At 39.5% G+C, this 23,271-nt stretch overlaps 1 protein-coding gene across 1 annotated transcript in view; it reads right to left on the minus strand.

The window, feature by feature from the left end:
• LOC117240707 (putative fatty acyl-CoA reductase CG5065) overlaps positions 1-23,271 on the minus strand; it is a 271,254-nt gene that overhangs the window by 190,637 nt on the left and 57,346 nt on the right. The gene's annotated exons all lie outside the window — the stretch shown is intronic.

Below are 23,271 nucleotides of genomic sequence, written 5' to 3' on the forward strand. Positions count from 1 at the left end.
ACTGTATTTCACACACAATGGCTATGCATATGTTGGGTTTACATTAGAATTAGAATTAGGGGCGTCAAACGAATCTTCGTTCGAATTACACGTTGTCGTTATGCAATAGAGAAAACATTGACTAGTGCAGATACGATTATTATAGAATTGGACAAGTAACCGTGGTAATTAGATACTCGAGAAACTAATGGCAATGATCCTAGGTTCAATAACGAATCCGCGGTCAACGGAATGATAGATAAACATGCTCACAATATCTAAGTCGGACTCTTTGTTGGAATATTCACCGAGCGTACAGACACTAAGTAACTCGCTTATACGACCTCACGAGAGAATGACTTCCCGTCGCGATGATGCTGTGGAGGAAAACTATAATGGGGTGTGTCTAAGGACACGAGTTCATCGGATTCGTCGAGGATAGCCTTCATTCAGAAGGCGAGGGAAATTGGCGTTGATGCTAATTGGCCAATCTCCATATTGGTGGTTAGAAAAAGATGCTAGCCGCCCTCGAGGGAAAGTTGCTAGTGGGAGACGCCGTTCGTTGAAAAGTAGGTCTCTCATATCTTCCCGTAGCTGGGACAAAGATTGTGTGTCTGTCTGAAGGACTTTAGTCAACTAAATCTTAAGATTTATAACGGGCCCTCAGGCTAGCTGTTCATGTACTGCGGAGACGCATCGACATCTGGCAATCATCTTACTCGAAGAATAGGGTCTGTGTGTGGCGAGCCACGGGACAGAAACCGTTGGAATGTTTATTGCCGCGTGCCGCTACAAATATTTCTTTTAAGGAGAGCTATACAATTATTCCATGCCTTTGTTAGACAAAGCGTTGATCCCGTGACCACGGCTACGTTCGGCGACTGGCTGTCGCCTCGAGCCCAAGCTCATTATCACAGCTCTCGAACAATTACAATCGGATTGAATAACTACAATTGCTTAATTACAGCTATAGTAGATTCTAGATTACAATGTTGCGGGATGATCCAAAATTCCAAAGGCTCCAGTGTTTTTTCATCTTCGACATACGTAACGAGAATTTACGACTCCCGTTGGCGTGCTTCCTCGCGATCGCGTCTCTCCGCGAGTGGTCGAAACAAATGGTCCTTCGAGTCGGATGCGTGTCAGTGAAAAGGTGCACTTACCAGTGACCACACAGTGCCACGTAAATACATCATAATCAGCAGCGGAAGCGTTATAACTATAACGAAGTCAGTGACGTCAGGTGCGTCACCTTCGAAGAGGCATAACCCGTAGGTCGAGGAACGCAACCATGCAACCTCCCGCTGCAGCTAGACAATTGTCAACATAGCAAGTTCCAACAACTTCAATCTCACTTCATGCGTGTCGCCTTCGGGAAGGATCACCTTCCTTGCGAAGCGCACGTCAACGAAACTCCGCTGCACAGGCATAAGCGACATCTTACAGCCGGAACAACTTCTGCCTCAACAATGCAAGTGTCACTTTTGGGAAGGAACACCTTCCGTGCCAAACAAATACTCAACCTCTTGCCGCACATTAACGACCAACAACCGATAGTCCGACCGACGTCCGCACCGCGACTGCATGGTAAGCTCATTCAAATTATCAAAACCCCTCATGGCTTCCAATCAGGAAGAGCGTGTAAGACAGTTGTTACGGAAACGAGAAGGATTCAGGAAAGAATTAGAAGCTCTTCGCATATTGCTCAATAATTATGAGAAAGGGACATCCACACATGCTATCCAACGTAATTTAAGCGACGTGGAGGTAGAATTTACAGCGTTCAAAGAAGGTTGATGTGAATTAGACGATAGGGATGAAGGTCAAACACAGCAGGACTGTGTTGACTTACAACAGATGTTTCATACTATTACCGGACACGCGTCTGCCATCATTAGTAATGCAAACAAGCAATCAGAGCCGATAATTCGAAGCCTTACCACGAACTTATCGAACATTTCATTGCTGGATTCCGTCGATTTACCGAGAATTCGACTACCTACCTTTTCGGGAGTCTACGAAGATTGGCCAGGTTTCGCAGATCAATTTCGCTCCACAGTTCACGATAACCCTCATATTGATGACTGCAAACGACTATTGTATCTCCGTTCTTGTTTAACGCATGGAGCAGCTCTCGCTACATCATCGCTAAGTAATGTGGTAATTAATTACTCAGCCGCGTGGGAAATACTGGAACAAAGATACAACAGACCAGCTAAGATCGTAGAGAAACATTTGCAGGAGATAATTGACACGACCTCCTTATCATGGACAGCACATCGAGATTTGCAGTCCTATACAACCAAACTAGAGTCACATTATAAGGCCTTGGAAGCTCTCGGCCAACCGACCGCCGATGCCTTGTTGTTATATCTATGTACCTCTAAATTAGACCGGGATACCGATTTAATATGGAAGAACAAGACAAAATCCACGCCATTCCCTACGTTCAAAGACTTCCTGAAGTTTTTGAACGATCGCTGTCAGGTCATCGAACCGGCAAGTACGACACGCCAAACACGTGGGGATGCATTTGTCACGTCCCAATTGCCGTCGCTCTGTCCAATTTGCCGTGGACCACACAAAATTTGGAGCTGCAATACCTTCAGGACGAAAACCATCGAAGAAAGTGTTATAGCCGCCCAAGAAATATCAGCGTGTACTAACTGCCTGACGACAAGACACACGCTTCAACGTTGTAACGCCGGATCCTGCCGCATATGCGAGCGACGCCACCACACGCTTTTACATAGATCCGACGCTCGAATTAAGGATCGGATTATCTTTGGCAACCGAACACCCCCGACAACACCTCCAAGCACAAGGCCCCGATGTGCGCCTGCCAAAAACGCGATTCGGATGGGTCATCGGGGGGAGCCCAATTTCTCCATTAACCGCAAGAGTCTTTCATAGCTCTACGACGGATCTAGAAACAGACCTCACCCGCTTTTGCGAACTCGACGAGGGGCCACGGATAAAGTACATATCAGAAGCGGATCAACGATAACAATGGCGATGAAACGACTCGCTTCTCTCCATTACCAATTCCAGTCCTTGACAAGACTGTTCGACGGATACGAACAGTCCGGCAAACAAAGCAAAAACCTCCTAAGGTCATATCGAAAACAAGTCGCCGACATTCGGATACAGTTTAACCTTGTCAATAAAAGGTTACTTGAGCTCTCGTTAAACCTGGACAAACGATTGTCAACGCTCACCACAACCAAGCCTTCCTCAATGGAAGTTTCCAATACCATGGCGAATTCATAACTACCGGAATGCAGCAGCAACACGTCTATCAGTTTCCAGGGAAGTAATAATAATTTAAATGGCAACAACGTTCATCTGTCCGATCTTTGGCGGAATATGAACTCCTTTCTGGATATTTTCGATCAGGTGCATTCTTTACATAATATCCACACGTTTATCACTGCCAAATCTAAAATATTGAAAAAAACTTGAAGGGGCCATCGGGAACTCTCTGCTTTCCCACTATATTTGCGTGCCATCTGGTCAACGATGTCCACACCAAACTTTGTTTTATTATAAAAAGCAATGGTTTCTGGAACATGCAATTGTCTTCTACTAGTATACCTGTATGTTTGGTGCTGAGAAGGAGGACTTTTACGTTAGGTTTACTTCTATACACAGTAAGCGTGCAGTTTTTTGATTTATATAAATTTGAGGAAAACAAAGTCATCTTGTCCTTTTTTCCCTTAAGCGCCGAGTTTTATCTTTTCCCATATAAGGGAAAACAATCAAAATATATTTTGTTTGGGCGTCAAACTGCTAACCAAAGCGTAATGCCAAATTTATGAGGCTTATTCGGTATAGCTGACACGAGCGAGTATGGCAACTCAGGAGCAGACACATGGATGGCAACGGTGCATGCAGCACACAGCAGAGAGATGAACAAGATAAGTGATAATGAAATAATGTGGCTATTAGATAGCGGTTGTACCGATCACATAATTAACGATGTAAATTATTTTGACAAATTTATCGACCTTAAAGAACCGGTAAATATATATTTGGCCGATAATAGATCGATAAAGGCAGCAAAAGTAGGAGATGTTATAAGCTATTTTGAAGCATTTGGAAAGCGAAAAAAAAATAAAGTTTTTTATATGAAAGAAATGATCGCAAACTTGATTAGTTAACGGATAATAATAATATGGTTATTTCAAAAGGAAATATTGCAAAAATAATAGATGAGAACAATAAACTTACAGCTGTAGCGGTCAAAGAGAATGGAACATATAAAATGAAAAGTATATTGAAAGGGAAGGAGCACTTAGTAAACAGGCAAAAGGTTAAAAATATTGAGATGCGATAATGGAAGAGAATACTTAAACAATCGAATTTATAAATTTGCTAGGGATAAAGGTATCATAATAAACAATTGTCCAACCTACGTACATGAATTAAACGGAACGGTGGAAAGGTATAATACGACAGTAATAGACATGGCGCGCTGCTTGTTAACGGAAGCGAAAGTACATAAAAAGTACTGGCCGGAAATAGTATGTACAGCGGCATACTTGAAAAATCGAATACTACCAAACACTGTAGAGGGAAAGACACCTTTTGAAATATTCTTCGCGAGAAAACCATGCGTTGAAAATCTATGTCTATATGGAAGTAAGGTTTTTGTAAGAGGGCCAGAACAAAAAAGAGTTTCTAAATGGGATAAGAAGGCAGATATGGGAATTTTGTTAAGATATAGTGAAGTAGATTACAGAGTCCTATTAGGTGGAAAAATAACAGTAGCTAGACATGTAGAGGTCATAGAAACAGACACAAAATGTATCGGTTTTGAGGAGAATTCATTCGATGCAAATAGCGATGATAGTAAAGATAATTATTTATTGGACAGAATGAATAAGGAAGACTTAGAAAGCAGAGAAGATGAAAATGATAATAGTTCTGAAAGCTTAAAGATCCCTAGGAGATCTACACGTAATAAGAGAACTCCAATAAGGTATCCAGAAAAGGAAAACAGTAGTGAGATTCATGCAAATTATTGTAGAGTAGATGTCTCTTGTACATTTCAGGAGGCGATTTGTTGTGAAAATAGTGAAGATTGGAAACAGGCTATGGATAAAGAAATAGAATGTCTCTTTAAGAATAAAACTTGGAAATTGGTAGAAAGGGTAAAAGGCAAAGACGTATTAGATGTAAAATGGGTTCACACGAGAAAATCAGATGACAGGTATAAGGCTAGATTAGTGGCAAGAAGATTTCAACAAAAAAACGTAGTCGATGACATATATTCTCCAGTAGCGAGTAATCAGACCTTTAAGATATTGCTATCATATTGTTGTCAAAATGGATTAATCATTGAGCAAATGGAGGTAGAAACTGCCTTTTTAAATGGTGAAGTAAGCATGAAGGTATATGTAAATCAACCAAAGGGATATGCAGACGGAACGAATAGAGTTTGTAAATTATCGAAAGCGCTTTATGGGTTAAAAGAAAGTCCGAGGGATTGGTATGAGTGTTTTGATAGTGTTAGGGAAGTGATACATTTACACTGTACATGAGAGTGTGTGTGTAAGGGTTAGAGGGCGTCAAGGTCTTAGTGGAGACAAAAGACTGTTGCCAGATGTTAGAAGAATCTAGGATAGTCGGTTGGCGACCAGCGTGCGTGCAAGACGTTCTTCAGAGAGTAATATAGATGTATAACTGTTGTGTGGGAAATATAGTAAATAATTTGTATTCCCAAATCCTCGAATTTCCTAAACATGGTAGCAGAGCGTGGTTACTAGTTTTGCAAGATATTTAGTGCGTGGTTACGATCTTGCGAGTGAGTTTTCAGTAAAGAAAAAAAAAACTTTCAGAGAAAAAAAAAAGAAATATACTTCGAGCACGTATACGCATGCTGAATACGTTACCCGAAGAATACAGCTACATAGCGGACATAATAGACGCATTGAAAGAAGAGGATCAAACGGTAGCGTATGTAAAAAATAAAATAGAGATAGCAGAGAAGAAAAATAAATCCAATCGAGGAGAAAGGCAAACCAACGCCTTTTCTGCAAAAAAGGAAGGATGCTTCAGATGTGGAAGATTAGGACACTTTGCGAGAGAGTGTCAAAATGGCGTCCAAGCGAGAAGCAGTAACGGCTATTGGCATGGGCCAACACGTGGTCGAAACAGAAGAAGAGGGAACAAAGGCAATACGAGCAGAGGACGTGGAAACTTTCATCGTCAATCAACAACCGGCACGGGCGAGCATGGAAACTCAAGAGCAGGCATATGGACAGCAACGGCGCACGCAGCAAACAGCAGTGAGACGAATGAAATAAGTAAGAACGAAATAGTGTGGCTATTAGATAGCGGTTGTACCGATCACATAATTAATAATATAAATTATTTCGATAAATCTATCGACCTAAAAGAACCGGTAAATATATATTTAGGCGATAATAGACCGATAAAAGCGACAAAAGTTGGGAATGTTATAAGTTATTTTGAAGCATTCGGAAAACAAAATGAAATAAATATGAGGAAAGTATTTTACGCGAAAGAAATGTCCGCAAATTTGATTAGTTTAGGTAAACTAACAGACAATAAGAATACGGTTATTTCCAAAGGAAATATTGCGAAAGTAATAGATGAGGATAATAAACTTACAGCTGTAGCGTTCAAAGAGAATGGTACATATAAAATGAAAAGTATATTGAAAGGAAGAAGCACTTAGTAAACAGTGGCGAACGTAGTGATATGAGTAAAAAGGAAAGATGGCATAGGATGCTAGAACACGTAAATTTTAAATATTTAGAGATTTTGGGTAAAGAGCAGCTAGTGACTGGCATACCGAATGAATTTGAAAAGGAACTTTTGAAATGTAGGGTGTGTATAGAAAGCAAAATGCATAACTTACCTTTCAAAAATAATCGAACTAAGGCTAGGGAAATAATGGAAATTATTCATACGGACGTATGTGGTCCCTTTAAGACTACCGGATTCAATGGAGAAAAATATTTCATTTTATTTATCGATGATTATAGTAAAATAGCTAGGATCTATTGTATAAAATCAAAAGATGAGGTCTTTGATTCTTTCGTACAGTTCGTAAATGAAGCCGAAAATTTAACGGGCAAGAGGTTAAAAATATTAAGATGCGATAATGGTAAAGAATATTTAAATAATCGAATTTATAAATTTGCTAGGGATAAAGGTATAAGAATAAATAATTGCCCAACATACGTACATGAATTAAACGGGACAGCGGAAAGGTATAATAGAACAGTGATGGACATGGCGCGTTGCTTGTTAGCGGAAGCGAAAGTACATAAAAGGTACTGGCCGGAAATAGTTTGTACAGCGGCATACTTGAAAAATCGAATATTAGCGAATACTATAGAAAGAAAGACACCTTTTGAAATATTCTTCGGGAAAAAACCAAGTGTTAAAAATCTACATCTATATGGAAGTAAAGTTTTTGTAAGAAGGCCAGAACAAAAAAGAGTTTCCAAATGGGACAAGAAGGCAGATATGGGAATTCTATTAGGATATAGTGAAGTAGGATACAGAGTCTTATTAGGTGGGAAAATAACAATAGCTAGACATGTAGAGGTCATAGAGACAGACACTAAATGTATCGGTTTTGAGGAAAATTCATCAGAGGCAGATAGAAATGATAGCGAAGATAACTATTCATTGGTCGGTATGGATAAGGAAGAGTTAGAAGGTAGGAAAGATGAAAATAATAGTAGTATTGAAAGCTCAAACACTCCTAGGAGATCTACACGTATTAAGAAAACTCCAGTAAGGTATCCAGAAAAGGAAAATATTTGCGAGATGCATGCAAATTATTGTAAAGTAGATATCCCTCGTACATTTGAGGAGGCGATTTGTTGCGAAAATAATGAAGTTTGGAAACTGGCTATGGATAAGGAAATAGAATGTCTCTATAAGAATAAAACTTGGAAATTGGTAGAAAGGGTAAAAGGCAAAGAAGTATTAGATGTAAAATGGGTTTACACGAAAAAATCAGAGGACAGGTATAAGGCTAGATTAGTGGTAAGGGGATTTCAACAAAGAAACGTAGCCGATGACATATATTCTCCAGTGGCGAGTAATCAGACCTTTAAGATATTGCTATCATATTGTTGTCAAAATGGATTAATAATTGAGCAAATGGATGTAGAAACTGCCTTTTTAAATGGTGAAGTAAGCTCGGAGGTATATGTAAATCAACCAAAGGGATATGCGGACGGAACGAATAGAGTTTGTAAATTATCGAAAGCGCTTTATGGGTTAAAAGAAAGTCCGAGGGACTGGTATGAGTGTTTTGATAAGTATGTGACGAGATTAGGTTTTAAGAAGAACAATATAGAGCTGTGCCTATATACTTATGGAGAGGGAGAAAATGTTGTTTATTTGTTAATATACGTAGACGATTTGTTGATTTGTAGTAAAAACAAAGGGAAGATACAAAGTGTAAAAAAATTATTAACTGATAAATTTGAAATGAAAGATTTAGGTGAAGTAAAAGAATATCTTGGAATAAATATAGAGTATGATTATTTAAAAAATGAAATGAGATTAAGCCAAAAGAAATACATAGAATCATTAGCAAACAAATATAAATTACATAACAGCAAATTGTACTGTACACCTATGGAGACCAACTTAAAAATTGAAAAAGCTGAGATAAATAGAGAGGACATTGGATACAAGAATTTAATTGGCGCATTGCTGTATATTAGTGTAAATACCAGACCCGATATAAGTTATAGTGTGAATTATCTGAGTAGATTTCAAGATTGTTGTAACGAGACACATTTTAAATATGCCTTGCGAATATTGAAATATTTGTACCGGACTAGAGATTTAGGGCTACATTATAAAAGAAATGAAAAGTGCGAAACGATAGATTGTTATGTGGGCGCTGATTGGGCAGGAGATCATATAGATAGGAAATCGACTTCTGGGTATGTAATTAGATTGTATGGAAATGTAATTGGATGGAAGTCTAAAAAACAAAGGTGTGTGACAAAAGCCTCGACGTATGCAGAGTATGTTGCTCTATCGGAAGCGGTGAGCGAAGTAATGACTATCAGAGAACTAATGAAAATCTTCGATGTAAATGTAGACGATAACCCTGTAAAAATCTATGAGGATAACTCTGGAGTAATGAGTATAGCAAAATACGGAACTTTTACAAAAAATTCTAAACACATCGAAGTTCATTACCACTACGTTCACGAGTACGTAAAGGAAAATAAGATAAACATAATAAAAGTAAGTACAGAAGAAAACACTGCGGATATTTTTACGAAGGCACTGTGTAGAGAGAAATTTGAAAGGTTTAGGTCATGGATGAATGTAAAATAAGAGAAATGTAAATAAAGCGATAAATGTTAAATATTTTGTTAATTCGACAAGTATGTAAATAAAATTAAGTGTACAGTATAAATGTAAGGAGGCGTGTTAGGGAAGTGATACATTTACACTGTACATGAGAGTGTGTGTGTAAGGGTTAGAGGGCGTCAAGGTCTTAGTGGAGACAAAAGACTGTTGCCAGATGTTAGAAGAATCTAGGATAGTCGGTTGGCGACCAGCGTGCGTGCAAGACGTTCTTCAGAGAGTAATATAGATGTATAACTGTTGTGTGGGAAATATAGTAAATAATTGGTATTCCCAAATCCTCGAATTTCCTAAACAGATACGTATGTGATGAGATTGGGTTTTAAGAAGAATAACATATGATAAACCTGCATCGGGCTTTCGTTGGAAATAATTGTTCATCTATTGAGATATTTTCATATGGCTTGTAACAAGCTTGGCTATTACTTATAAATCTGTTCCATATTTCGGATATCAGCGCAAATTTATCTGTTTGTAATCTTTCGAAGACTTTCAATGGTCCCGCTTCATATGCGTCGCGGGCATATAGAATTCCTGGAAAACTACGCAACTCAGCAACTGTGATTGTCCAGTCTTTTTTCAAAACTCGATGCGCCTCGGTTTCAGTGCAATCTTTTATGTGTTCCATTATGTGTTTGTCAATTATCAATTCGAAAGCACTAGTAACACAACCCGACATAATACTTCACTTAGCACAGCCAGTAGGCCTTGCGATATCCTTGAATATCATACGAACGGGCGTCCTACCCCTGGATCTGCCTGCTTTCAGTTTTATCCTCTGTGTCAATTGCAATTTCAATTTCACCTATTACATTTTGGAATGTGCTTAGAATGCTCGTCCTTTTATCCTCGGACTCAGAACTAGAAAGAATACGCATCCTTTTTTTGTTACCACACTCTTTCAAGAAATGTTCCTCTTCACTATCCGAAGATCCTTCTATTTCTCCACTTTCAATGTATTCAGAACTTGCACTGACAGCTTCGCTTTGGCCTAATTCATACTAATGTAATATCGTAAGGTAGTTCGAATTAGAAATCAGTTGAAAATAGAAAAACCGTGTACGTCGTCTTTCTGTGGTTCGTTTACATTTAAGAGTGCCTACGTGACTAAAGGCACGTAGTTGGTAGTTCTTACATAGGTATGAGGGAAACAATAGACAACGTTAGAAGAAGGACGGTTTCGCTATCCAAGGCGAATCGAAAAGTGTGCGTGTTGCGAGAATCAGAGCTAATTGAGTCGTCTAAGAGTAGAGTCGTTAGAGGTAATCGAGTCGTCGAAGAGTAGAGTCGTGAGAATTGATAGAGTTGTTAGAGAAAGAGAGTGTGTGTGTTAGATTCGTTGTGACGAGGGTGGTTAAATAACTGTAAAGTTGTTTGATATAGATACGAGTATTGCATTTAGTTTCCGTTAAATAAATATCGTTTTCTGTCCAATTTATATTTGTATATTCAATTTAATATTAATAAATTGTAAGTAATCGGGAAAAACTTTCTATCTTTATTTTCCGATTTTACACTAATTTTCTTCGGAGGTATCCTCAAAACAATCTTCATGGATGTTGACAATTTTGTTCAATATCTTATTATAACCCTTGGATTTACTCTTGATTGCTAGAAAAGGGGGATTGGTCAAAATAAGAAAATACTGTGTCCAAATTCAATTATCCTATTGTAAATACTTACAATAAGCGGAGACAATAATGGAAAATGTCTACAACAACTGAAACTTTTGCACACTGTCTTTGAAAAACGGATTATTTATGAAATCAGCTAGCCCGTCAATTTGACGGATTTCGTAGAGATAGATATACTACATAGATTTCAAAGATTAGAAAGCCTAGGAAAAAATAATTGTGTGTATAAATTCTTTAGATGAAATGATTAATTTACGATGCAAAATGGTTAAAATTAATGGTTTTTGGAATTTGTCATTTCGAAGTTTGATGGATTTCAAATTGGCGGGTCCCGTAAACTTAGTGTTAAATTTCACCAAAATCGGTTTATGAATAATTACAGAATATCATTGTATTGCAGAAAGCAGTAAACTTTTTCAATTTGTTTGCGTAAGCAACACCATACGTCATTCTTCATTTTATATGAATGGATAGATATTGATACTTATGCCGATATAGTTACAAGTAAAGGATAAATTATTCCGTTCTTGACTCATTTATGTCTTTGTCTTCCTCATTAATATCTAAACGTTAGTAGTAAAACAAGTTAGCATGCATATTTATATCATTGATTTGCAGATTACATTGCAATTTACATTTATGACGTGGAAGTTTAGTAGTATTGCATGTAGAAATCTGAGAAATATGTAAGTTTGTGTAACAGTGGAATTAAATTCCAATTAAGTAAATACATATATTTAAGAAGATATCCTGCAATCGCACAAACGTCAAATCAAACAAGACGCAAACATTTTTTAATTTATTTGGATAAGTAAACAATGCCGTAAACATGGTGGAATTTCGACTGCTTCTTTATGGTTCTCCAAGAGAATAACAAATTTCTGTTTAGACATGACAATTGATCCAAGTAAGCGCTATGTGAACACTGTGTTGAATATATAGAGCGGGGCATTTAAATTGTGTAGGAACTCGAACTGACCATCGTAATATAGACCACGTGTGAACCAGAAACGGGGAGAGTGGACTAGGACAGACAGTGTGATCAGAGTGTGTACAGAGTGTTATGTCGCATAAGACATCTGCACTTCAGCCCTCGCGACCGGACAGCCAACGGTCTGTGGATCGTCATTCCGACCCTCAATAAACCTAAGGACCCACCATAACTTTTCACTCTTCATTGCGTTGTATCAACATGTGTCTTCAGTCAATCCGTTTGTCCTGGAGGATTTCTTAGGCCTAGAAGTATTTTCGGCGCACATCTGTTTTTTGGAGAGGTCCTTGGGTTTATTAGGCGCTCTTAAAAACACGGAGAAAGCAGGTACGCACCTATTGGGACCCGAATAGCTGTCTAATAAAACAGGCTGGTTTTTCCCATGAACAAGGTCACCTACGAACCACGATGGTAGGAGGCTTCCTATTCATCCCTTCAAGCATCAGCGTGGGTCATAACCAATCGACATCGCGGACCGTTACGTTCACTTTTTCTAACGAAAAGTATGAACAACGAATCCGCGTTCTTCATTCAAAGGGGTACGCCCACATCGAATTTTCTTCAATATTAACATAAGAGCAACAAGTCTAACTCACATCATCTATCTAAGTCGGTTCTCGGGATTACCGAACATTCACTTCCTCTATTAAGTATCCTCTAGTGCTACGTCCACTAACATACTAAATTCAACTATAAGAGCCTTGCTCTATTGTGCATATTTATCGTATCTTCGTGCGACAAATTGTCATCTACGATTTATACCTACTCAACAATGTACTTCATAAGTGTTGGAAATAAAAACCGTATCACCCTGTGAATCACAGTGTTATACTAACTCAAATCAGGGGATCGATCAACTCGTGGTGTTGATTCTTATAATCGTAACGGGAATTTACGACTCCCGTTGACGTATTTCCTCGCGATTGCGCCTCCCTGCGATTGGTCGTAACATTTGGTCCTTCGAGCCGGATTCGAGTGGCAAGTGAAAAGTGTTGACAGTGACACCCACTACAATACAGTGCCATGTGAATCTAACATAAACAGCAGCAGAAGCGTAACCACTCCAGCGAAGTCAGGAACACCAGAGACCGTCAGTTTTGAAAAGGCATAACCAGGTGGTTGAAGAACGCAACCACGCAGCCTCAAGCCAACAACTAGAGGGTCAACTTCTGCAAGGACACGTCTTACACGTCAAACGAGACGCATACGGCGACGAGTAACATTTAAACTCACAACTACAAGGTACGCTCGTCTATTGTATTGTCTTTGCAATCCGCTTTATCAATGGATAACACAGACAAAATTACCTTCTTGCATTAGGAACGAGGCTTTCAAATCGGCCGATCTACTACTTCATCGAAACAACTCGATGAATATGAAGAATCCAGCCAAACGAATAAGGCGTCTTTACAGGCCTACACGATACTGCTCAACGACACGTGGAAACAATACAGACTATTACAAGAAGAATTAGAAGATCTAGGCGAGGAGGAAGACGCGCGCGTTTCCGAAATAACAAACACATATTACGATGTGTGCGTAGTACGAATACACGCTCTCATGGATGATGCACCAGCATCGTCGTAGAAATCGCCCAGCTGCGATTCGTCTAATGTCGCCGAGCCGACATCAATTAAATTACCAGAAATTCATTTACCTGCTTTCGACGGTACTATCGAGAATTTTTTTTTTAGTTGTTTATATTCACAATTTGTCCGATGTGGACATTTGGTAGAATTTATTGGCTGTTTGATTATCATGTGGGTGGCTACCCCCAGCGGGGTACCATCTTCGTGATTGTTAGATTATATCCTTTGTGAGATCTGTTGGGTGTTTTCTTTTTAGTCTTCCTTCTATGCTTAATGTGTTGATCGTTTCCGCTGCCAGCCGGTTCGGGTGCGTTGCTATTCTTTCTCTGTACCTTCTTGCGCATCTGCTAATCTCCTCCTTGACCGTTGGTATTCCCAGGTCTTTCCGAATGTCCTCGTTTCTAACGTACCATAGGGTGTTTACTATTGTTCTAAGAATTTTAGCTTGCATTGTCTCTATTTTGCTTATATGGCTCATTGCTGCTGTTCCCCATAGTGGTATTCCGTACGTCCAGATTGGTTTTATGATCATTTTGTATATTTTTAGTTTATTTACTGTACTTAGCTTGGATTTTCGACTTGTTAGCCAGCACATTTGCCTCCTTGCCATCTGTATTTTATCTGTTATTGATTTAATATCCTATTTCCATGTGACTTGTGTATCTATGTGGAGTTCTATGCATTTGACTTGCCTTAATTGTAATGTGTGTGTGTCGTTAAGAAAGATGTTTGGTGGTATTTGTTTTCGCAGTGTGAATGTAATGTGGTTGCATTTACTGGGGTTTCCTTTAATTTGTTTAACTTGTAGCCACTTTTCTATTTTTGTGATATGTTCTTGTAGTAATGTGATTGCTGTTACAGGGTCAGCGTGCCCGACAAGTACCGCTGTGTCGTCCGCGAATGTCAGTATTTTGCTATTGGTAGCTGTTCGTATGTTGGCCGTGTATAGTGTGTATAGTATTGGTCCTAAGACGCTTCCTTGCGAAACCCCTGCCTTGCTGTCTTTGACTTCGGAGTATGTATCCTTGATTTTTATTACGAAGGTTCTGCTGCTTAAGTAGGATTTTAGTAATTGGTATATTTGTTCCGGGAATTGTTTCCTGATTGTTTGTAGAAGGCTTTCGTGGTTTATTTTGTCGAATGCTTTCTCTATGTCCATAAAGAGGGCTGTGCACTATTGCTTGTTTTCTAGTGCTAGTATTATTTCGTTGACCAGTCTGTGCATTTGCTCTATAGTGGAGTGTTTGTTTCTGAATCCGAATTGGCGATCCGGTATTAATTTTTCCTTCTCTATTATTGGTTTTATGCGGCCGTAAATTACTTTCTCTAGTATTTTAGAGAACACAGGAAGTAATGAAATTGGTCTGCATGATTCTGTTTCATGCGGGTCTTTGCCTAGTTTAGGTAACGTTATGATCTGTGCAAGTTTCCAAATTTTAGGAAAGTATTGTATTCTTAGTATTGCGTTAACTATTATTGTGATTTGTCTTGTCGCTTTTGGTGTAACGTTTTTCAAGATTTTGCCATTGATTAGGTCGATTCCTGGTGCTTTATTATTTCTTGTTTTCTCGATTATGTTTCTAATTTTGTTGTGCTGTTGTTTTAGGTATGGTGTAATGTTTGTCAGTTGATGTACTAGTGGTTAGCGTATCCTCGTCCGTATGACAATTGAGGTTGCTGTTATTAATATTATGTGGTGTAAATGTGTTGCTTAGGTGGTTGGAAAATTCTTCAGCTTGCTCTTCATTGCTTCTTGCTCATGTGTTATCTGCTCTTCTGATTGCTGGGTCAATTTTTATTGTCTTCCTTATTTTTTTTTGTGGCTCTCGATAGGGAGTAGTTGTAGTTCTCGTGTGCAGATAGTGACTCGATGAACTTTGTAAACTCGTTATTGTTGTGCTTTTTTATATTCTTTTTTATTTCCTTTGCAAGTTTGTTTAGGTGTTTTTTGTTTTCTTTTGTTCTATGTTTTTGCCATTTTGCTTTCGCTTTTCGTTTTTCTCTAATTTTTTCGAGGATGTCTAGTTGAACTGTTTTTGTTTGTCTGTTGGTTGTTCCAGGTATAGTGGTTGCCCTTGCTGCTTCTTGAATAGTTCCTGTAAATGTTGTTACTGCTTGATCGATGTGTTCAGGTGTTTTCAATGGGATGTTGCAGTTGAGTTTGTTCTCAATTATTTCTTTAAATGTTTGCCATTTGGTGGTTTTATTGCATAGCGTCTCTGAATAGCTGTAAAGTATTGGTTTGTTTCTGTATGTAATTATTATGGGTGTATGGTCGGAGGAAAGCTCGAGACTGGGTGCTACGTTGAGTTTATTTGCGTTTAGTCCCTTTGTAACTGCAAAATCAAGTAGGTCAGGTATTTTGCTCAGGTCTGTCGGCCAGTATGTTGATCTTCCCGTAGATAATATATTGAGGTTATTTTTTCTAATGTAGTTTTACCCTTTTCTACCCTCTACTTCTACTTTCGACAAAGTTCTACCTCGTGGTGTAATAATTCTTGATCCCCATAGTGTGTGCTTTGCATTGTAGTTTCCAGCTGTGATATACTTTTCACCTAAGTGTTGAAAATACTCTTCCTATATTTGTGTTGTCATTTTGTGTCGCCGTGGTATGTATACTGCTGACAACTGGAAGTGGTTGCTGCTAGTTTGTACTGTAACGGTGGTTGCTTGGGTATATTCCTTTCTTACTTGGCTATGTAAGTGATGTTTAATGTCGTTTTTTATTACTACTGCGTTCCCTCCGTGTGCTTCTCCTGAGGGATGCTTGGTATCATATATGGTGTAGTACGGTATTTTTATATAACTTTTTATAGTGAATTGTGTTTCTGAAACGAGTAGTATATCGATATTATTGTTATACATGAATGTTTTAGTTTCTAGGGCCCCTTGTTGTAGGCCGTTAGAGTTCCAGGCTATTATTTTAAGCATGTCCATTTTTATTTCTTATTTTTTGCTCAGCATATTTGTAAGTAGTTGTAGCATAACTGTACTTTATTCCGATTGCTGTCTGAGGAGTGCCTTTTGTTCGCTTATCATTTTTGTAAGTACTTCGGTGTTATTGATTGATAGTTTTAGTAGTTCTTTGATTTCTGTAGCGTCTTCGGTGTTGTTGCTTTGACTCTGATTGTTGCGTGTCTAATGTTTTGGGTTGTTTGCGCGTAACTTCGGTTTCCTTGGGGATCTGTGTTACTGTTTATAGCTTTTTGTTCCTTTTGTGCTTTCAATGTTGTTTCATTTTACGTTATACTTTGTTGTGGTTGGTAGTTATCGACTGATCTATTGCGAAGTGGTGGAAACAGTTTACGTTGTAGGTGTTTCCTGATTTCACATCCTTTATAGCTGGTTTCCATTACAGTTGCAACATTTAACTTCGTTTATCTTCCCTATGTAAGGACAGTGTGTTGTTAGGTTGTTTTTAGCACATTTAACACATTGCGGGCTTCTGTTACAATAATTTTTAGTGTGTTCGTATTGTTGACACCGCGTGAATTGTTGTATATCTTTTTTATGGCTTGGTGGATCCACTGTTACTATCGTATTTAGAATTCGTTTGATTTCGTAGATTTCCTTGTTGTTGGTGCTAGGTTTTAGCTCTATTATGAATAAGGATAGTGTTTGCTTCGTATCGTATCTTGTCATGTTGTTTATTGCTCTTTTTTGGTGGCCAATTTTTGCTAATTCGTCACTTAGTTTTTTTGTGTTAGTTTTTGGAAGTAGTCCTCTCATAACTACTTTGTAGCTCCTTTCCGTTTTGAACTGGTACGTGTGGTATATAGCATTTTTTCCTTTAATTCTTTTATCACTTTCCTATAACTTTCTGGGGTGTTTGTTTGTATTTGTACGTGTTCTATTTTTGTTTGTTTTATTATGTATTGTAGTTTTCCTTCCCAAATATATCGTTTAGTCGATCAATAAGCGGGTCTATTATCTCGGCCGCGACAAATATTGGTGGTGGTTTTGTAGTGTGCGTTGATTTAGTTTTATTTTTGGTTGCTGGGTCGTCGTCTATTTCTTCCGTAAGTGAGCTGAAGGAGTTTCTTAGTGGTAATTCTTGCAGCCATCGCTGCTTTTCTATATCTGAATTTCCTGTTATTTTTCGTTTTTTGTTATAACTCGCCATCTTCCAGCTTTCATCCCGTTGGGTTATTTCTTTATTGGTTTCCATTATCAACTTCGTTTGTAACTGAGCATTCCTGTTCTTGGTTTATTGGTTGGCTTGGTTTTGATATGTTTGTTGTTTTATTTATGTAGCATTGCTCGTCTTTGTTAATTATTTTTATTGGTGAGATGTGCTTTTTCATTTTAGATTTGTTTATAGTCTTCTTAGTAGAAGACACGGGTTTCCACCATTTAACTATGACCGTTGCCGTTCGTAACTTTCTCTTCCCCACTTGCCGCACTTTTTCTGAAGCACTGTTTTTCTGAAGTTCTGCTCGGCCAGAACTGGACAATTCTACCATCGAGAATTGGCATTCATTTTACAACTCCTTCTCGTTCACTATAGATCGAAGTGAACGACTTACACCCGTACAAAAATTTCATTATCTCCGATCGTCCTTGGCCGGAAAGGCCGCGTGAAGCATCCAATCGTTAGACATTATAGAGATAAATTATTCAATCGCGATTGATTTGCTTAGAGAAAAATTTGACTGTCACCGTCAAGTATGTATGCGCCACTGGGACCTAATTTTTGACTATACGAAAATAACCAAGGAGACACCCGAGGCCGTAGATGATTTTCTCGAGACGGTCAAAGTAAATCTTCAAGCTTTAGAGAAACTAGGTGAACCAGTAACATCAAATATTGTTCTGATTAAATTATTCATATCGAAGCTACCCTCCGCCACCATTCGCAAGTGGCAACGCACATTACCTGACAAAAACTGCGGTCATACACGCACTTGGTAGACTTTCTTAAAACACACACGAACAGCGATAGGACAAACTCAACATCAACCGCGATAAAAACACGAACATATAGTGGCCAATCATTGAGCGATCAATAGTCGAGCGACCGATCATCCAACGGACGATCATCACCTACTTCACCGTCCCCTCGTTCGTCACATCGTTCGAGACGAGCATCCACGTCTCCCCGAACGTCTCCCCGAACATCTCCTCGAACGTCACCGAAACGCGAATCTCGCTTATCGCGAACAAATGTAGCCGGATCAAACATATCGTCCAGTCCTAAACGACAAGGAAAGCAATGACCACATCAGACGTCTTTGCTAGGGACCGAATCATAGAAAACGGACTCACTAACCTCGCTTCCTTCTGAATCACTACATCGCGATTTGTTAGTCACAGCGCAGGCCAACATCTTAAATAATAAAATTCAACCATTCCGTTGTAGAGCTCAGCTAGACACCGGCTCTAGCATGAACTCTACCAACGGAAGTGTTCAGTCCAAATGGGAACCCTCAACACGTTATCGACGACCTCGAAACGCTGTATCACGGCCACGATCACCTCCATTGACGGCACATACGAACGCACCTTGACGTTCCTAATCATATCAACGATACCGACTTGGGTTCCAGATCAACCCGTAGATCGCTCAACGATACAAATACCTAGGAATCTCCAACTAGCCGATCCAAGATTTCATAGACCTGCTCCGATCGAAATCTTATTGAGCGCCGGACCAACGCTAGCATCACTCTGCGTCGGTCAACTTGATATCAGTCAATCAAATGGGCCCGACTTGGGTCTACAAAAAATGCGATTCGGATGGGTCATCGGCGGGAGCCCAACCTCGCAATCGTCAACACACACATTTCACGCCTCCACGACGGTTTTACAGGCAAACCCCGCCCGTTTTCGAGAAATCGACGAAGGTGCGCCCACTTCACACATTTCGGAGGCGGAACGACAATGTGAGAAACACTTCCGAAATCACGTCCAACGCACCAACGAAGGGCGATACATTGTCGCTCTCCCATTTAACGAAACAACTCCCTCGCTTGGATCCTCTAAAGCTATGGCGATGAAGTGACTCGCATCTCTCTGCCGTCGATTCCAATGTGATAAACAATTCGAAGCCGATTATCACGCCGTAATGTACAAGTTTATATTAACCCTGTTAATCCAGTGTTAAACTCATTTGAACCACCTCTGTTATCTTAATCGAAACAGGGAAACGACTAATTCGCGGCGTCGATTAGCAGAATCGTAGCGAGAATTTACGCCTCTCGCTGACGCGTTTTCCTCGCGACCATGTCTCTCCGCGAACGGTCGTAACAACGTGTTAATAAAGGGGGAAAGATAAAATTGTAGCTTTCATGGTTTAATGAAAAAGATGGAGTATTACTAAAAGGGTAAGAGAAAGAAGTGATTAATCCGAGAAAGTAAAGATACAGAAAGAAAGTGAGAGAAAAAGCAGTTTGAAAGCAAGTTGAAACTGTTCAGAAAAATAAGAGGCTAAAGCGATAAGCGATCAACGTAAAAGCGATAAACAGAAACGGCAGATCGGTACCATAATATGAGAAAAATTAATAAGATAAGGAATGGTAAAACGGTGCCACCTACCGGCTGAAAAGAGAACATAATCAGATGATAACCACTGTAAGTCAGACAGACAAATAGCTAGACACAACATAGGCAAGAGAAGAAAAGATAATGTACCTTTTGCACCTTTGTGGCCCGATGTGACTGTCATACTGACTTGGAAATTTGACACATCATTTTAGCGTCCTGTAATTATAAACGACGTTCATTCGATAAAGTATTTATTAAAGAAGTATCAATGGGAGCCAAAAGCATTCATGTGTATGTACATACTTGTTTTTAGTTAGTGGGAACGTTTACTTCGACAAAGTATAAAGTCGCCCCTCCATGTTTGTGTCGGACATGTGAATTTTTCATAAATATTTTGTTTGGCTTCATTGGACGAAAATAGCGTAATCGCAGACAAATGCGAGTTACGTGTTCGTTACATTAGATACAGTTTTAGTTACAGTTAATTACCGAGTTCTACTCTACAAAAAGATCGAGACACAGCTGTTAGGGGGAAGCTCCAGCCGCTCAACCCTTTTCTCGACATCGAAGTGATATTGCGAGTCGGGGGTCGACTCAGCTACTCGCCGATGCCATTCCATCAGAAACATCCAATCATCCTGTCAAAATCATAAGTCGCAACTCTCATTATCGTAATCGAATCAATTCTCTATTTTCGGCCACTGACTCCAATTTCCACCAATCCCAATGACCTCCTTGTCCGTACTCCTGGCCACTTTCTTATTGGCGATTCATTAACGAACTTTCGGGAGCGAGATTTCAGGAACGTTCCATCTAACCGTCTATCCAGCTGGCAACGCTTACAATAATTCAAGCAGCACATTTGGAGCTAGTGGCATCAGGAGTATCGAAACGAGCTGACCAGTTGAAGGAAATGGAGCAAGGGCAGTAACGGCATACAGGAAGGTACGATCGTCATCATCAGGGAAGATCACGTACCATCAATGTAGTGGTCCTTGGGCCGAGTCATCAAGGTCCATCCAGGCTCCAACGCCATTATCCGGTCGGCCACTGTTCAGACGACAACGAGCATTTGGATCGAGATGTCAAACGGCTAGTCCTACTACCGACCCAACCCGATCCAGCTGAATCCGGACAACCACCAATCGAGAGGGATTTGGGTGGGAGATCCAAGTAATTCTACATTCACAGAAGATTTGATCGGTACCCTCTCCACTGGGGTTACGTCCCGTTATCCTTTACATAAACCAGAATCCATCCCTCGGTCAAGACAGCCACCAGCTGTATAAATATAATTAGTCGAACCGCAATAATCCGAAGGAACGGCCATAAAATTAAGCATTTTTACTTTACCATCAAGGGCTTTGATTGCTGTAAAGCATCTTTCAAATCGCGAAGTACATTGGGATTATTGTTCAATCCGGTAAAAAATGGGAAAGGCGGATTTTTCTCGTGTTCAATGTTTGTTATGTTCCCCGCTTTAGTGAGGCGACCAGCACCCATCACTAGTTCCGTATAAATACCGCCTTCACAGAATATAACTTCACTTGCGATCATCTCTTCGAACAGTATACATTTCAACTTGTTAGTCATCTTTTCACCTTATATTCTTCGAGGAAACGGTGTGGGAATAAAATGTATATTTAAGCTGGTATTTCATTTCAACCTCCTCTACTATCTTAATCGAAATCGACTATATGATAAAACTTTCAACTTTGAAAATGAATATCTCCATGTCGGTAATGCTAGTCTTTTTAAGAATTTAATTATATACCAAATAATATACTAAATACTGTATCTTCAAAATTTCACAGGAATCGTGAGAAATCAACTAATGTAGTTATTAGAATTGATTCTTTTATCATGACAAATTGAAGTATTATTGCGCTGCGCAGACAACGATACACGTTATATTGGTAGATAGTATACAACCATATAGAATAATAAATGAGACAATTTGGCAAATGAGAAATATTGACATGGATGGTAATTGATTAAACTGTAACATCGTTTCCTGCGCAAAAATAACCGCTCTAATTCGTGGCATACCTCTACTGGTGCTTCGTCAATCGTCGCATTTGATTTTCTACCAATTATCTCTAAACGGGTATATTAATATACGAAATATATCCAAATCACTCGCGTTAGAACTAAATAAAACATTTTTAAATAACAAACAATACAGTAAATAAAGGAAAGAAGTTCAACTATGTCTACGATTATCTTCAACTTTATGTTTCTACAATTCTTCTAACGTTTCTCCTTGGATGTTGAAATGATTTTGTCTTTCCAGAACTATTCTACCCTCTTACCAAATTCCTAAAGTCGTTAAATTATGTTACGTATCAAGGTAATAGTGGAGAGTTCATTCACAATGAAGAATTTACGATATTCTTCACCAACGCTTCCGCTTTTTTTGTATGATTTTCTCGAAATTACTCAGGAACAGTCACGATATCTCAGGAGGTTCTTTTAACACATTGCGTAGGGCGAGACACATGCTTAGCAAGATATAGGTGCATATATTATAATTATACTCACATAAAGTGTTCTTAAATATTGCTATATATTTTATACACCTATTTATTATTATTGAGATATGCATAATTTTGTGTGCTAGACTTTTTTCTTTTTTTTTTTTTTTTTGTACGTGGAGAAATCCTCATGGACACTCCGCTGCTGCAGAACGCGTAGCAGCAGAGTAGTGTCGGACTCCTACCGACTAAAACTCCACGATGACCATCCTACGCGTGCGACGGGGGTGCTCCAGGAACCTCAGTGAATTAACTTCCGTTGCGCTCTCTTCCCGCGTCCTCTTGTTCGAGCCGGTCCTAGTATCTTCCGTCTATTGAGCTGGCGTTAGGGGGGTCCTTGCCCCTAGCGCTGCGCTCCTTCAGGCATGGTCCGTTGGCGCGGCGTTAGGACAGCTCTAGGTCGCCTGACTGCCATCCTTCTCCATCGTCTTATCCTGCAGGGGTGGGAGTTTTTCTTCCTCTCCCTTTCCGCCCGCTCCTTCGCGAGCATGACTCGCTCGCTGCGGCCCTTTCAGCATCGCCTCTATGATCGCTGGGGGGGGTCAGTGTTCCTCCTGTGGCGTGCCGCAGGGAGTGTCGGGGCAGCTCCCACGCCGGGCAGAGCTCCAGGGTGTGCTGCGTCGTGTCCCTGTCCTCTCCGCAGTGGTGGCAGATGTCTGTCGTCTCCCGTCCAATTCTCTTCA

The sequence above is a fragment of the Bombus vosnesenskii genome, unplaced genomic scaffold, assembly GCF_011952255.1.
Source record: "Bombus vosnesenskii isolate JDL3184/JDL3185 unplaced genomic scaffold, Bvos_JDL3184-5_v1.1 scf7180000014854, whole genome shotgun sequence".
NCBI lineage: Eukaryota > Metazoa > Arthropoda > Insecta > Hymenoptera > Apidae > Bombus > Bombus vosnesenskii.